Consider the following 16,663-nt stretch of genomic DNA (forward strand, 5'->3'; position numbering starts at 1 on the left):
TAGCTCCAGGTTCAGAGCTGACTCATGTCTCGCTGACTCAGGACATGGGCAGAAGGAACCTGTGAAAGACCCTGGTGATACAACAACTGTGCATAGAAATGAACAATTACATTTGGTTTTGCTTTTATGGATGTGTTTCTGTTGTTTTCCTCATCTTCCCCATCTGTCCAGCACAAGCCACTTTGCTGTGCATGCTTCCATCCATTCCAGAGTCTGTCCTTTCTTTGCTTTCTCCCCCTTTTTGTTCTGGTTTTCAGAAGTAGCTGACCCAGGGCCTACCACGCCATCCATCACTTTCTCTGCACACTGTACTTATTTTGAACCTGTTCGTGTCCCTGGACTGTAAGCTCCTCAGACCGTGGGTGGTGTCTTCCTGCTCCGTGATTACGCTGCTTCACAAACTGAAGTAGTGGCCCCCTTTAGGACATTTTGGAGCTAACCCAGCCAAACTAAGATAATGAAAGAATCACCAGTATGGTCTCTAGTGGTTAACACCATAAGCCAAAACCCTCCGGTGTATCGTTGTCACTTTCTAGGCTGTAAGTGAAACAAAGAAAGTCCGAGATCTGTGACGTGTGGAAGTAGGATTTTACTGTCATCCTTTCCACTGAGTTCGGTGGAGTTAACTCCATGCCCAGAGTATGTGGGGGTGTGCTGAGGAGGGAGGGAAGGGAGAAAAGCTCGCAGCTTCAGGCACAGGCGGCCAAAGGAAATGTAATGGTGTTTGTTTAGGGTTACAGTATGTACATAAACACATTGGTTCCTTGTGTGATCTGTCTTGACAGAATAAAACAGGTTGAGTACAACAACCTGAGAAGTGGTAACAACTGCAGTTCAGTAGTCTTCCCTTAGAGAAGTGGTGTGTTCTTTTAAAAACCATTTTAAAATGTTACCTACATTCTGCTGGGATGAACACCAAGTGTCAGGTTTGCTAGTACGCAGGACACATATTTGTTCTTAAAACACGTTTCACTATAGGAATAAGAAATAGTGCCTTGGAATTACAGAAGAGTGTTGCACTTTAAGTTGACTGGAACTATAAGGTATTATTTTGTTGAATGCTCCATTTATCCAATAAATTTAGAAAAATAACAGTAATAGCAAATATTTCATATAGGACATGGGAAGGATCTATTTGGCATAAAGTTCGAGTTGAAGGCAAGAGAAATTGCTACTGTTAATGGTTAATGTTAGTTTCTTCCTGTTCCACTTTCTATAAACAAGGTATTGCCTATACAAGCTCATTACTGTAAACTGAGCACATTTAAATTGGCAGTAAAATTGGAGTATTTACTCTAGTGCACAAATAAAGTACCTAGTCCCATGTTTTGGAACAGTTTCAAGTCTTGAAATCCAGCAGCTGGCAGCTTTACAAGCAAAACCTTACACTTAAATAATTCACTTTTGAAAGTTTTAGGTGTTCTGTGTCAGGTAGTACCATTCAGCAGATATTCCTACCACCAAGACACAGATTCTTTTGCAATAAATTTGCATTCACAGGGGCTTTTATAACTCTTCAGGCACTACAGACTCCAATGGCTGTTGATTAAATGTATATATCCTGTACATTTAATCTGACTTTCATTATGGCCACTTCGTAAAAATGCCATGAAATGGACAAGCGATGACACATTGCAAGAAAAAGGAATCCCTGCAAAGCCTCAAATTGGGTTTTTTCCTGCCTTATTTATAGTGACCATGGTAAAGGCTAACTCTAAATCAGGGAGAATATTTGACAGCAAATGTTCCTATCTATGGATTATATATAACCCATCCTAAACACCAGATGAAAAAGGGGTAACCCTAGAAAAAAAGAAGGGCTTGCTTCCATGTAAATCATGCTACAAATTGGACAACACCCAGTGAGTTCATTGTTCAACCTCAATTGTGAAGGCTATTCACATTTACTATTCCCCTGGAATCAATGTTAATTAAGGCTGACTGGGGCTATAAATCAGCCTTTGGTTTTTACAACTTAATTCAGCATTAAGCATATATATGTAAATAAAAGGTAACTGATTAACCACTTGAGTTTTCCAGGAGTTACTGAGGTAATTTGTTTTTGTTTGAGTCCTAGTGTTACCTTTTGTGATTTGCAGTAAGGAAAAGCACATAGTGTGTCATGTATTTGCTATGTGGTATTGTGAGTAGTTAAATAATCTGGCCTGTTGGGTGCTATCAACAAAACCGTGCCAAAATGGAAAGGGAAGAAGGGAACACTTGAAAAATTTTGGAACAAACGAACATTTAGTTTGCCATCTACTCTCGACAGAGCCAATAACTGCAGTAATGTCAGAGCAGGAGGAGAAGAGGCAAACCTTCCCGTTCACTGAGGTGTCCCGTCAGGACAGTGATCTGGCCAAGAACAAACCCAACTAGCAAAACAGACAATGAACACCTCTTGCAAGTGAGGAATCTGGCTGTGCTTGGGTACAGTGCTCTGAGGAGGACACTAAACACTGTTTGTTCACCAGCAATGCTGCCTGAGGCAACCCGCAGCACAGGCCAGCAGCAGAGGCAGCGGGCAGCTGAGGGCTGTCTGTGCGTGCGCTGGGGAAGTTTCAAACAGACCTTGCAGTGTAATAGGTGCAGTTGGAAGCTCCCAGTTGCCCCAGTGAACATGCCCTTGGAGTGTCATCATTCTCATGAGATCTCATCATAAGGTCTTTAGGTAATTTCTGTTCCTTTCCAAATGAAAGGTAGAGAGGGCATGGCATTTTCCTGAAAGAACAGGCACATCCCTCCTGGTGCTGACAATAACCTCGTCCTCACACACACATATGCTCTCAAAGAGCTTTTGATAGGACTTTGCAAGAATACAGTCCTACCACATATTTGCTAGGTTCAAATTTTGCCCGTGGTTAATTACATACTGCCACTGTGGACAGAGTTCCACAGGCGAATCAAGGAAGCAATCTGACCCATCCTACAGGGCACATGACTGTTCAGAGCCTTGGAGCTACCATATCACACAAAAAGGCATGCAAAGAAAAAGCAAAATTCAACATTATTACATAACAGTTCAAGTTACTTTGAGACTCTGCTGACGTAGTTGGAAGGAGATGATAGATTGCATTTTTGCATAAGACCTGCATTTCAAAAGCGTTATACACTGAGTTCAATAGCATTTTTGGATGCTCATCAGTTTTGAAATCAAGCCAAGAGTAAATGTTTTAGCATAAAGCAAAGCAAATTAAGCTTTGCAAATAAACAACTCCAGTATCTTGTTTAAGTAACCATCTGTCCCGGTTGCCTTATTAATAATTCGCTACTTAACGTTCATTTCAAACCATGCAGGTAGTTGCAGTAGTAAGTATTCAAAGAGAAAGGGATGTGTCCAAAACCAGGCTGAACAATCTAATCCGCAATATAGTAGCAGCAAAATTTAGAGCAGGGAGGAAATGGATAGGATTTTGTGTTTTTATCACTATTTACCAATGAGGAAGTACAAACCAACTATCTTTATGAGTGTGCGTATAAATACGATTAATTCAAATGCAGCACAGAACTAATATTTCCTTTGCACCTCTTCAATGAAAGAGATTTGGTTTCATGGCACTACAATCCCTCTGGCATTCACCCAGGGACTAGAGCTGGATTTGGGAAATAAACTGATTTTTAAACTCACTGGGGATTCCTGCATGCTCACTGCCCCTCTTGTTTTGTATTGTCTTCCATTAAAACATAAGGAAAAAAGTAATTTGGGCTCCTTTAATTCATAACAATAATCAACACAGGTGGCAACAATGTAACTTTTCATTTCCTTTCTTGAAAATGTTCTCAAATGATGTGGGAGTGAAATGATGACCTAAATTCTTAATTCTATATTGCTTAGTGATGATGTCATCAGACATTTTCTTCAGCCTCCCCAGCTGTATAAGTAAGAACTTCAGCCAGTGGACAGACAGTGGCCTAGCATTCTGATTTTGGAGGTGGAATTGTTTTCCCATGGATTTAATAAACAATGTTTTTGTGCTGTTGCAGCTCCAGAAATATTTTTTAGTACAGGAAGAGGATTTTAACATCCAAATAATAATGGCTTCCCACAGGAGATATGGTTCTGGATGAATGGAGGAAGGAATGGGAATTTCCTAACTCAATTGATTTAGTAGCTGATTATAGTTCATTCCATCAAAGATCTTTTTTTCATATGTGACTTACTCCTTAGAGAGCCTTTGACGTTAAATCTGCAAGGCTGGGGGAAGGGGCATCAGATGCCAAAGTACTTTATGAAAGAATCACAGCTGTTCAGCCCTCAGCAACTTCTCATAGCTGGAGGCATTAAGAAATACTTAATGGTACTTCTTTTTTGGAGGAGGGGGGCATACAATTTTAGAGGCATGCAAAAAATCCAGCAGCAGCATTTCCCTTGCTAAATACTGCATAACATCACAGATACTGGGCACCTGTGCCTCAGTCTGGTCAGGAAATTTCATATCCTTTCCCATCTCAGCAACTTCATTTCCTCTCCTTTGGAAACATTTCAAGAGTCCTAACGATTAGTACAATTGTAGGGGAATGAAGCAGAAGGGATTACCAATCAGAGGTGCAGCTTGTTTATTTTCTCAAGCTTTGTTTTCCTTCACTTTTATGGCTGTCTTGATACAACAAACCTCTCACGTTCTAGCCAGAGTGTGTTGTGGGGCACTCCTGGGAGTGACTGGAAACCAACAGCTGGCTACAGAATCAGCGAAAACCTGGTTTATGAGTAGGCACTAAGAAAGCAAAAGTCAACCCCAGCAAAGCGATCGCTGTCTGCCCAGCAACTCACCACCAGTGCCGTTCTCTTTTATTTTTAGAAGAGGATTGTTCAGGCAAGAGCAGCAATAGTCACTGCTCCTTGCTGGCAGGTCACAAAGTCTGAGTAATCAGCCAGAGACTTTGAGGCCAACCGCCCCATAGGTTCTCCATGCAGAATCCTGCTTCTCAAGGCAGTCCGGGAATGAGCCTGTCTCCAGGCAGCACCAGTGACCCCATGGCTTCCAACGCTACACCTCCCTACGGCGGGGCAGGCTGGCTGCCTTGAGCACAGTAACAGAAATGGTCATCGTGTAGTTTATTTGAGTTACCACAGCACATACTAGTCCTCAGAAGTTACCCAGATTTTGTTTCTTGTAATAAGATGCCTTTCAACTGTGCAGGAACTGTAATTGTTTTAAGAAGAGTAACTGAACTGTACGTAACACTGAACTAGGCACTAAATTTAATTCTGGCAAGCAGGCTCCTATGGACATAGTTGGTTTTCAGCCACTAGAGGTCAAATCCAACTCACAGTAAAACAAAAGGAAAAATTCAGCTGGTTTCAGTGGGAGCTGAATCAGGCCCCAGTTGATGAAAAGGAAGCAATGGCAACAGCCTCCATAGGGATGTTTGTACTGGGAGACAAAGCTGCTTCACTGGAAGCCTGATGTCTGCTCTAGAGCCTGTGGGGTCTGCAAAGGCCAAACAAAATGACGAGAACATGTTGATTTTTATTTTTTTTCTTTGGCTGCTGGATTATTATCCTGTCTCTTTTCCTCTCCTTACCTCACACACACCTCCCACCGCCGGAAAACAACCAACCAACCAACCTATGGATCTGAAAAGGAAGAAGAGCTCTTTTCTAAAACTGTGTGTTTTGGTTTGCTTAAAACTCATTTGGACCTCAGAGCCAATGGCTTTTAGACATGCTCTACCATAAATCGGAGTTTCCTTCAAAAACCCAAGCTTGAAATTTCATTCAAGAAACCTAGAGTCCAAACTTCAGAGTGTACTGAGAAAGCTGGAAAATTTTAAACATTTACGAACATACTACAGCAGGAGAATAAAAAAGTGAGATTGAAAAGAAAATGCACAGGAAGCCAACGAGGCTGCTCTGGTCTCACTGTCAGCACAGCAGTACATCAAAATCTAGCTGAATTATGTTTACACAACCCAAGCCCTGGGCCAAGGGTACGTGTCTGGATGAGAAGACCAGACCGATCAGCTTCTCTGGATCTAACTTCCAAGTAGCAAGGCCTGAGCCAAGCCTACTGAAATAAAAACCAGTCCTTGACATCAGTGGACATTGGATCAGAAACCAAGTATTTAAAACAGGTGAATACGTCAAGGTCTCGGTCACATTTCAGCTTGCATAAATGAAGCCATACTTCAGCTGGAGGAGGATTCATGTGATCTAGCACCTAGTGGTGGCATCTGATGCAGAAGCTCAGTCTCTTTCCAGCCCTTGGCGGGGTGGGAGGAGAGGAGCAGCAGTACCCCCCTCAGGAGGGCTGTCACCCCATAAGGGTCTGTCCCTCCGCTCCTGTTGTACAGGCCCAGTCATCGAGACATCTCGTTGAGGTGTTTAAAGGAAGATGCGGTGAGTCCCCTGCTGAGCCAGCTCACAGTCCGTATAGGTTTGGGGAACAGCACCCTAGGAAATGGGAGCGACTGGGAGGAGAAACTGGGGGAATCCAGGGTCTCTGAGCAGCAAATGGAATCAGAGAAAGGGCTTGAAGTCCCTGTCAGTCTGCTGTGAAAGTGGAATGTAACATGATTTTTTTCTCCCCTATGTCCCAAATCCCTCACACCAAATGTTTGACCTGCCTGTCTTCCTGTCTTAATTAGTCTTCTTTCTGGGAGCTGGGTCTGTTCTTTTGCAAATGGCAGCACATCAGACAGGGGAAACCTGTCATGTTTATTTTCTGAGCTGTAGGGGGCACCCATTTGAAAAAACTCCCAGCTTATCTAAACGTTTTTGTTTGTATGATTTTGATTTAGGAAGTTTGAGTAATTAGTTAAGAAGATTAAATAAGTCTTAACAACATGCAGTAGCATGCTTACTTTCCTCCTCCCGCCCAAGTATTTCCTGCAAAAAAACTCAGGCTGTCAAACTGTAATGGTACCTTTTCTGTTTTAGTTTCTCACTGTGCCACATGCTGATATAGCATCCATTATTTCAATTCAGTCTCATTAAAGGGATTACTTTTGCACTTGGTTTTTCAGGAAAATTAATCTAAAGAGAAGAAATTTCAGATTGTATTGTCTGTTGAACTATACCCACCACCACCATTTTACTCCTTTTGGCTGCCTTATTACTTTTTTCAGCTAGTGAAGAAATTATCTGCTGTTAGTAGCACAACACAGGAGCACAACAACACTTTCCCATAGCTCAGGTAATATTTCGTGTATTCCTAAGAAACTAAGTTCCTAAGCTTTACTTTTCCTTTCACTAAGGGGGCTCTGTTTAATTGCTGGAGAAGAACATTTACTGTCTTCATCAGAAAACACTGTTTCTGAAGCCAGGATGACTCAAAATTAAGTATGCTCTACATTTCCACTAGTAACAAAGAAAAGCCGTCACTGAATGATTTAGCTAAGGATGGCCGTATTTTTTTATGGAGCGTGATCCTTGCTGTCACTTACTGCAACTTACAAAATAATGAAAGATTTCTAAAAATCCATTAAATCAAGAGTGGAGAGGAGGGAGTATTTGTTTACAGAATCAGTTATTGGGCTGTCAGTGGGCTTTAATGAAGTTGCGGCTATTAAGATCTTGATCCTGGAAACCCTTCCACAAGCACTCCTGTGTTTTGCACCGTTTGTGCATTGCAGGTCTTGTGTGCTCATTATGTGTGACATAGAAGAGCGTGATCTATTTATTTGTACAGGGGAAATGTGTTCTGCCATTTGAAAGAATCTAGCAGATCATCACAAAGAACAAGAAAGTCTTACCTAGAAATTAGCTGTGCTGCATAAATAAATACTAGGATTTCAGACACTAAAGGCAACACAGAAAAATACAATAGGCAAATTTATTTTTCCTTAAAAGCTCTTTCTGAGAAAATTACCTTATGACTACACATGAGAAATGGCTGGAATGTCAGCTTCATTTGCAGTGGCCCCTTATGGCCTGATCACCCTCCCTGGCACGATAAATCACTGGCAAGATCCTTACCTTAACACGTTTGATCTCAGCTCAGCAAGACTTGGTTTTGATGTGAAGAACTCCAGATCTGTTAGGTCAGAGACAAATAGCAGAGCCACTGACCTGCAAAGTGCTAACTCTATATTAGACCCAAGTGAGCAACCGTAAGCTCCTGGAAAGTTTGCTTTCACTTCTACTTTGCATTGCGAATATTTTCAAATATTAACGTTAGTATTTTTTGCTAAGTGGTACCAGTGACATTTCCTTTCATGTCATTCTGCATGTACAGAATCAACAAAAAGTCAAACAAACAAATAAGCGTGCAGCATGAGAAGCATTAACTTGGATAAACTATTAGAATTATCTGCACTTCAGGAAAACATAAAATAATACTCAGTATTTATCAGTTTCTTACGTAATTTACATAAATGGCTTGCATCGGACCTCTTCTACCTAGACCATGCTTACTAATATAATAAATAACGATATTCACTAGTACTACTCATTAAGGTGATTGAAAGTGCCTATATGTACATGTCTGTACATACAGAAATTCAAACTAGTCCTAGAAAAAACACAAACCAACAAAAATCCAGCTTGTGGCATTTGCATTCAAAATCTGAACTCTCACTAAGACCAGTTTTGTGGCCACTCAATTTCACAGCCTTGGTTTGAAACTATTCCTTATTGTCCTGGTTAAACAGTCACTTATCTCTATGATACTAAGCAGGAGTGTTAGTTTACCAGAAAATTGGATGTTCTTAATGGGCTTTGGGAGAGAATAGCTTTTGCATCATCTGCATTAAGTACCCACTTACAATATAGAGATTACCACTTATGACATCTTTGGTGAAAGCCTTTGAAACAAATTGTTGTGTTTGTTAGGAGAAGCTGTGTGATAACAATTCCCAGAAGTCTGATTTATAAACCGTTTTTGGTCTTCAAGAAGATGCAAAGGAACCCAACACCTCTCATTCAATGCTGCAGTGAAATCCCTCAGGTTGGAAATTCTTTTCAATAAAAATCTTGGGAAATACTGATTTGTTTACTTTAGAATAGTCTTCTGAAGACAAGAACCCTTAACTAGGTTCCCTTTCTTCAGAGTTAAGTTCTGATTTCTCCTTCATTTTTTTTTTCTGTTGATAAGCCATTGATTTTACATACACAAAACTGGAACAGATCATTCAATTTATTAGTATTCATAAGGCTGATTGGGAGAACTGGGCTTAAGCTGTCGAAGTATCCTGCTGTGCTTGGATACCTGACAAATTTACACCCTGAAGTACACTGTGGTGCTAAGACTAAAATTGGATGTGAAACGTTCTTGCAAGAGCTGATTACAGTCCCAAGCAAATAAAACACTTCAGGGTATAGCAAAATAATGCCAAAATTTAATACAGTTTAACATTTTTATATATGATTGGCAAGTTATTCTGTAGAGAGATGTAGGCCTGCATGAAAAATGAGCTCTTCTATTTACTTTTAAATAGAAGCAGACTAATAACTTGAGTATGTAAATTGAAAACATGACCCTCACCTTTTGTGAAACATGCAGTATTAATAACATGGACTAAGGCAAAACCAAAACCTAACTGTACAGATATTTCCTTAAATGAGCAAAGTAGGTTATAATCCTTATCAATAAAAAGCCTTCCTTGAAAACAAATGTTAATATCTGCAGTCCTAATTTCTTTTTTTCACTGTTTCCTTTAAAATTCTCTTTTCTCTTCCCCTCTCTAACCAAATTCCCATTTTCTCTGCTGGAACCCCTCATAATGATAGCAGAATGTGGGCAACTCTCATTAGTTTCCCTGCTGTTTACAAGGCAGGATTTATGCTCAGTGTGGTGAACATGACACACAATCACTAAATGGCTAAAACCACCATCAAGACTTTAAGCTGAGATTTTTTTCAGCCAGACATTGCAAATACTATTGGCATGTATAGGTATGAAAAACCATATTAACTACAGCAAACACGTCACCCTGTGCCCAGCTTTCTGCAAGGAGTATACCAATAACCAGCTGTTTGCCAAGGTTAATTTCATGCAACCTTTGGCAGTTATCTGGTGTAAGGTATGTCGCCAATTCAATCCATTAAGTAATAACTAAATTCTCATGGGACCTAGCTGAAGTAAAATGTTGTTATTCCAGGTTCACTGCTTTTAGTCTCCCTGAAGACCATTTAGGCAAACAGCTGGAAGAACTGACAACAAAGGTTCCCAGTCACAGGGAACCACACAAGGAAAGCAGGTAAATGCTTCTAACCAGGAAATAAGTTATCAAGGATAACTTTCTCTCCCTCAAGGAGAGAAATGAGCTGAGACAGAGAGCAAGAGCCTGAACACTTTTGTGTTTCAGCTATAATCCAAACATTAAAAGTCTTGGCTGATGGGAGGAAGAGCTGTGCTGCACCAGCTGCTGGGCATGTTCTGCACTGGGTTCCTAGTTGTCATCGAAATAGCAGGGCCTTCCTTCTCCCTCCATGTTGGAGTGCCTTACTAAAACAAAACCTTTGAAAGGTGAATAAAAATAATACCAGAGACAACCACCTGGGCTTGCAGTACTGACACTGCATTGTGCCAGTGGAAATACTCCTCTTCCCAACAGAAAAGCACGGAGGGGAGCAACATTGCAAGCTCCAGCTTCATTTGAACTCATTATGCAGATCTGCCAGCAAGGAGGGCACTGCCTCCCACACAGCGCTCAAGGGAATCACAACAGAGACAACTCCTGATAAAGTGGGTCTTTTCATCTGGGCTGTGTGCACATGTATAGGTGAGTATATAGAAAAGTGTACAATTAATACCATATAGAATTGTAGACACACATACGCAGGTAAACCCTGGCTCCGAAATTCGTCTGTATTTCCATCTCACTGAGTAGTGCATACAGAAGAACAGATTTTATCTTCTAGTAGTCTGGCTTGTTTAGCAAGAGATCCTGCCTGCCTCTGACAGTGACCTACTGTCTGAGTTAGTCATGGTTACACTCCCACAAATTTAAACTCCCCCATCTGTGAAGGAGCCTTGTCACCAGTTTTACAGTGAGACTGAATCACTAAATGCTTTCTAAAAGCTTTGATGAAGGAGCAGAATATTAACACTTCCAGTTGAGTGATGCTAGCTAAAAATGTCTTCAGTAATGTAACAAATGGATTTTAAAATCACTGTCAAAGGACTGGTCTACCGAGACTATGTCATCATCAGCACAGCTAACCCATTTAGTGTTAGTCTCATATCACAATTTCAGATGGAGAAGTGAAAAAGCAGAGCTTGATTCTCATCTCTCAGGGAAACAGCATCCCATAGACATCACAAAGGACAGAAGAGGCCGTTAAGTAGCAGTGCTGTAAAAAAAAATAAAATAAAGTGCGATAAGGACAAAAAGAAGAAGACCAACAAAAAACCATCAAGCACTGATGGAAGAAGGAGTGAAGGCTTAGCCAGATGTCCTGAAAAACACATGTGCATGTTTCCCAGGGTCTGTGCAGGCTGTTCTGGTACAGGACTGTTGTAACCACGCGTCACAACTGGAGAGAATAAAATAAACTCCCTGATTTGGAAAGGCAGGTGGTAATTTCTTGGTAGTTTCTAACTGCTCAAGAGTAAATTCAAACTATTTCTGTTACAGCTGAAAAATGTAAAATGCATATGTTATGGTATACTGGTAGAGTTTGAAAATACCCAGTGGAATCAGGACAGTGCTTTTATGCCTGGGTGCAAAGAACACATAAAATAAACTCCAAATATGTTTCAAAGAACAAAATTAAGTGGTTCCTTTAAAAAAAAAAAAATCTATGTATACAACTGGCAATTACATAAATGCCTTCTCAAATCAATTTGACAGTGCAAAGAAGTATTAAAGTGAGTTTAAATCTAATTTCTATTTTAAGGACCTTTTACACTATCAGAGTGGTAAATGGCAGCAAGGTACATGTTGTGAGAAGTGCTTTAGTGGTTAAGCTGAAAAGACTTTACAGGATTTTTCAACTAGATCCTAATTTTCATCTAGGTCATCTTACAGTTAGGAAATAAAAGTGCAAGCGCCTATAAACCAGCAAAAGAAATCTGAGTGTGAAAATGGGTGCTCTGGACAGTATCATGGAAATGAAGTAGACTAGATTGTTTGAGCATAAGGGGACAAGAATTATCAGAGGCATACCACAATTTCCAGGAATAAGGCACATAGGGAGGACAAGTCAGGATGCAGAGACGGGGGGAGCAGCTCCGTGTGCAAGGAATTGCATGGATATTTCTTAAGAGAGAAATGTAACAAAGAATGTAGACCCAAAGATAGAGAGGCAGCATAGATCATGAAGGATGATAGCAGGGGTGAAGTACTGACTTCTGGATAAGAGCAACTGAAGTGACATTGAAGTGGCACTGAACTGGAAAAAGAATATGAGGGGAATAAGACTGGTGCGAAAGTAACTGCGTATTAGTCCAGAGAGAGCTGCATTGAGATAGTGTCTAAAGAACATACAGTTCTCTGTATCCTAATCTAAACAACATTTGACATAGTCCTGTCAAGGACAAAAAATTGTGTCTGAACCCCTGAGAAATGGTTACCACATAAATAATTTCAGCTTCATTGCAGGAGAGAAACACATGAAGAAGCCCTACTCTCTGGGATACTAAACATCAAGAAGCAATTTTTTTAAGAGAGGAAGTAACTTAGAAACTCCCTGCTTGAAGCTAGGAAATTAAAATCCATAGAATCAGCATGGAGGCTGAAGAATGAGAGAGTCAAAGAAGATTTGCATTCCCAAGGCTAAAAATTGGAAGCACAAGCAAGAGAATAAATGAGGTAAGCAGGAAGATACAAGAGGAGATGTATGCCAAACAAAAACCACAAATCAACAAACAAACAAAGTGCTAACTTTAAAAGGCTGCAAAACACAAAGTGAAAATTGGAAGTTGCTACTAAATATTCTGAAGAAAAATACCAAAAAGGTAACACAGATAAAATAGCCAAGAGAAGCCTAAGTTTGATAAATAACCAAATATTGGCTATGAGAGAGTCAGTGGATTCTGAAAACAATCTGGCCATGAAAGGTATAAAAGGGAGACCCAAAATATTTCCAGAAGTGGCTGCTCACTGGGGGGATTCTTAATTTGGCAATACCAAAACAGATGACATTTCTGACAAAAAATTAACGAGTGTTGTAGGGCCAAGGGCAGAAAAGCAGAGCAACTGCTTTGAACACTAGAATATGACGAGTAAAATACTCGTCTTTACTAAAACTGTAATACCAGCAATAGGCCACATCCAGCACACAATTCAGTCCCAACTGTGCTGCAAAGAGTTGAAATGAAGTTGCTCAAATAAATCCCAGATGCTAACACATCTAAATTCTTCCAGTTTTCAAAAGCTGAGGCATCAGGAATTCTACAAAAGCCACTAAGAATATACCAGGGTGGTGGTAGGGGTCACGATGATGAGGTATTAAGTGGTGTTTTTCGCACTGAAGCATGAGAACACAATGTCACAGCACAAACCAGGAAGGGTCTTCCGACTGGAGAAGTCATATTTCAGATGAAACATAGACCTGAGGTTCTGACCAGCTTTAGTCACTTGAGGCCGGACTTAAGGCATGCTGACCTCTTCACAGGAGGATGAGATTAGCTTTTATATGATGGTCAAATAATACCTGTATTTAACTGAAATAGTAAATAGATCTGCTTTGGAAATAAATCAGTTTCACTGTAGAGTGAAGCCTTTACCTGTGTAAATACGTGTGCTTGGAATTTCTGTAGCAAAAGGCACTTTCTGATAGTGTCCGAGTCAAAACAGGGATTTTGTGTGATCATTGTGAGATGGTAAGAGAACAGTGTCTCCCTGGCATCCTCTTCCTATCCGAGTTCAGCAAGGAGCCTGCAGCCTGTTCTTCTGTGCAGCACTTCCTACACCTTTGTGACTTTCTAAATGGATTTTTATAACTAACTTATTTTAAATTGGGGCATACTGGAAATCCACGTGGAAATTAGCAAAGTGTATCCTCCCTGTAACCGCAGCACCTGCTGTCAGCCTCTCCACAGCTGTTCCACTGGCATCCCTTTAGATTCTGAGTTCAGTTCCAGGTCTTCATTACCTATGAATCCCTCACAGATTAAGGTCTATATACTCTAGTGGTCAGTGCAGTCCCTCTTTTAACCTCCAGCCGAGGTCAACTGAGGTTGAGCTGACCTTAAACTTTCTCATTTGGGTCACAGAATTTGATGTGGATGGTTCTCTGCTCTGAAGTATTTTCCCATTTCAGTCCAACAAAGCTGGACTGTATTGTTTCAAGTCATAAGGTAAAAATCTAGTCCTTTTTTTTCTTTTGTCAGTTGGAGAATACTTCAGCAATGCTATTACAGCAACACTTTGATGTGGCTTCATGTACCATACTTTAAGTAATTAAGCGCTCCTATATTTAAAGCTTAGTTACACTGCATAAATTAAAATTATGTGTTACATTCATGTCACAAAGGTAGATTGCTATTAGAAGTGACAGAAAATGCTGGTCAGTAGAACTATGTTTTTAGACAAATTCTGAAATAAAGAACTTAGGTTTTGGAGAAAATATAATTAGGTGTGTGCAGTCTGAACAGGAATTCCTCTGCTCATTTGCGTAAGAATGAAAGCAATCAATGCTGGGGCCCTTAGATGGCAACCACTTTTTAGACTTCATAGTCTAGTAGTAAGTCTTCATGTAGCTATTTATGCACTTATTTGTGCTTGAGTGGGGATGCCATTGCATGTCTGAGGATTCCTCTCTAGAGGACTGCACAGAACTCCAACCTCCTGAAGGTTTTTTTTTAAACCTGTGCTTATATTGTATTTACATAGCTTCCTTATGTCTCTGTATTAATACATTTTTGTCTCTCGTTTCTTTCAGCTGAACTAAAGCTGATGTTTTGGTTACTGGTTTCAGAGAGCGAGTTCTGCTCTTTAAACAATCAGATAAAAGCTGTGGTTTTTCAGAAGTGGGGTTAAACAATTTGCAAAAAATAAATAGCAAAATGTTACAGCTCAGCCTTAGGAAAGATAGCTGCAAAACTGTAAAAGAAAAAAATGTGACTTTATGCAGGATCTGAGTAAGAATTTATTATATAGATCACTGAACTCATCTTTTGCCGTTTATCCCTGTAAACCTGTGAGATTTCTTGGAAGATAGTTAGTCAAATGAGGAGCTGAGATGAATCAGTGGATATAATTTATTTAGACTTTAAAAAGGCTTTTGATGATAAAGTCCTTAGCAAGAGGCTATTAAGGAAAGTTAGTAACCATATGGTGAAAGATAAAGTCCTGCCATGGATTAAAAAGTGGTTAAGAGATAAGATAAAAAGACTAGAAATAAATGGATAATTCTCCTGGAAAGAGGTTAATAGCAAGGTGCCCCTTCATTAATGTGACTAGCAATCGATATCTTGGTTCACCTGCTTTTGCATTAATAGCAAAGTACGTAGTTTGCAGATAAAAATATTCAGACTAATCAGAATACTGAAGAAAATATCACAAGAGCTGAAGTTAAAAGGCATCTGGGCAGCTCAAGGGTAGGTGAAATTTGCCAAAGGTACTAAATGCAAAGCAAAGCCTGTTGGAAGGAAGGGTTCAAGTTACTTGTAGATGCTGACATGTTCCCAATGACTTGCAATGCCTATGGACAGCTTATTGAAGGCAGCTGTTAATGTGCATTGTAAAGAAGGGGAGACAAATGGATACGGTGGTTCCATTGTGTGGCGCTCTCAAGAACAAAGCAGTTTATGGCAGCGAATAACTTCAAACTGACAGAGCCTATTAAGGTCTGTGGGGAACAATTCTGCGTGGACAGGGAGATGGTGAAGCTGAGCAGAGATCATGAAGAATTTTTGGACTGATGGAGTTTTTTAATCAGAAAATGTGGACGCATCAAGACAGAAATTTAATATGGAAATGTACCAGGATTGGTGAACTTCTGAGGGAAATGTTTCCGAAGCACAGAATGGAATGGGAAATTTAAGAGTGGGGTTTTTTGTTTTGGTTTGTTTTGGGGTTTTTTTTGTTTTGTTAGAATGAAAGTGTGTGTTCCAGGTGCATTATCCCAACTCTGTACTTCAATAGTCCAATAGTTAGGGTCAATGCCTAGACAGCTATACATCTTGGATCAAATCCTTGCTCTGTCCAACATCGTGAGTATTCTTGGAGTAAAGAACTGAACCCTGCTTTTCCTCCATGAGTGTCCTTCCCGCTGAGCTACAAAGGTGTATCTCTCAGGCCTCATAAATACAAGTGAATTATCCAACAGGAAGGAATGTGAGACTCTTTCCTAGGACAGCCAGAGGTGGACAGCATCCAAAACTGGCACCTATCCACCATTGGAAAGAAGGGATCTATATTCAAGTTTCTGCTGTGTTTGCAGGCAGGGGTATGAATTTGGCTGCTCTTCAACTTGGGCAAGTGCTCTGATTATTACTGACCTTCTGCTTTTGGTGTGCCTCTTTTGTATTGGAATACTTGCAATTGTAAACATTTTTGCAAAGATGAGAAAAACACAAATTGCATACCTTGTCTTTCAGTGTATCATCTGACCTTATGGACTGGACAAAAGAGAAGAAAATTTCCCCCTCACCAGCAATATTGTATTGTACAGGTTGATGTATTAAAGCAGTTTGCATTTTCCCTAAAGATTTTTCTTTCTCTGAAAGTTCAGCACAGTAAGAGTAACAGTAAGTAACTGCTACAGCAGTTACCTACTCAGTAATATAGCAGCTGTAATGGAGTAAACAATAGCAGAGGACTGGATATGCAC

The 16,663-nt window shown here is 40.2% G+C and overlaps 1 protein-coding gene and 1 long non-coding RNA gene across 3 annotated transcripts in view; one reads left to right on the top strand and one right to left on the bottom strand.

Moving 5' to 3' along the window:
* The window catches only part of LOC110365199 (uncharacterized), a 107,652-nt gene that overhangs the window by 87,724 nt on the left and 3,265 nt on the right, over positions 1-16,663 (top strand). The gene's annotated exons all lie outside the window — the stretch shown is intronic.
* Positions 1-16,663, bottom strand: part of ALDH1A2 (aldehyde dehydrogenase 1 family member A2) — a 55,434-nt gene that overhangs the window by 32,675 nt on the left and 6,096 nt on the right. The window lies entirely within an intron of this gene.

This window comes from Columba livia, chromosome 11 (genome assembly GCF_036013475.1).
Source record: "Columba livia isolate bColLiv1 breed racing homer chromosome 11, bColLiv1.pat.W.v2, whole genome shotgun sequence".
Taxonomy (NCBI): domain Eukaryota; kingdom Metazoa; phylum Chordata; class Aves; order Columbiformes; family Columbidae; genus Columba; species Columba livia.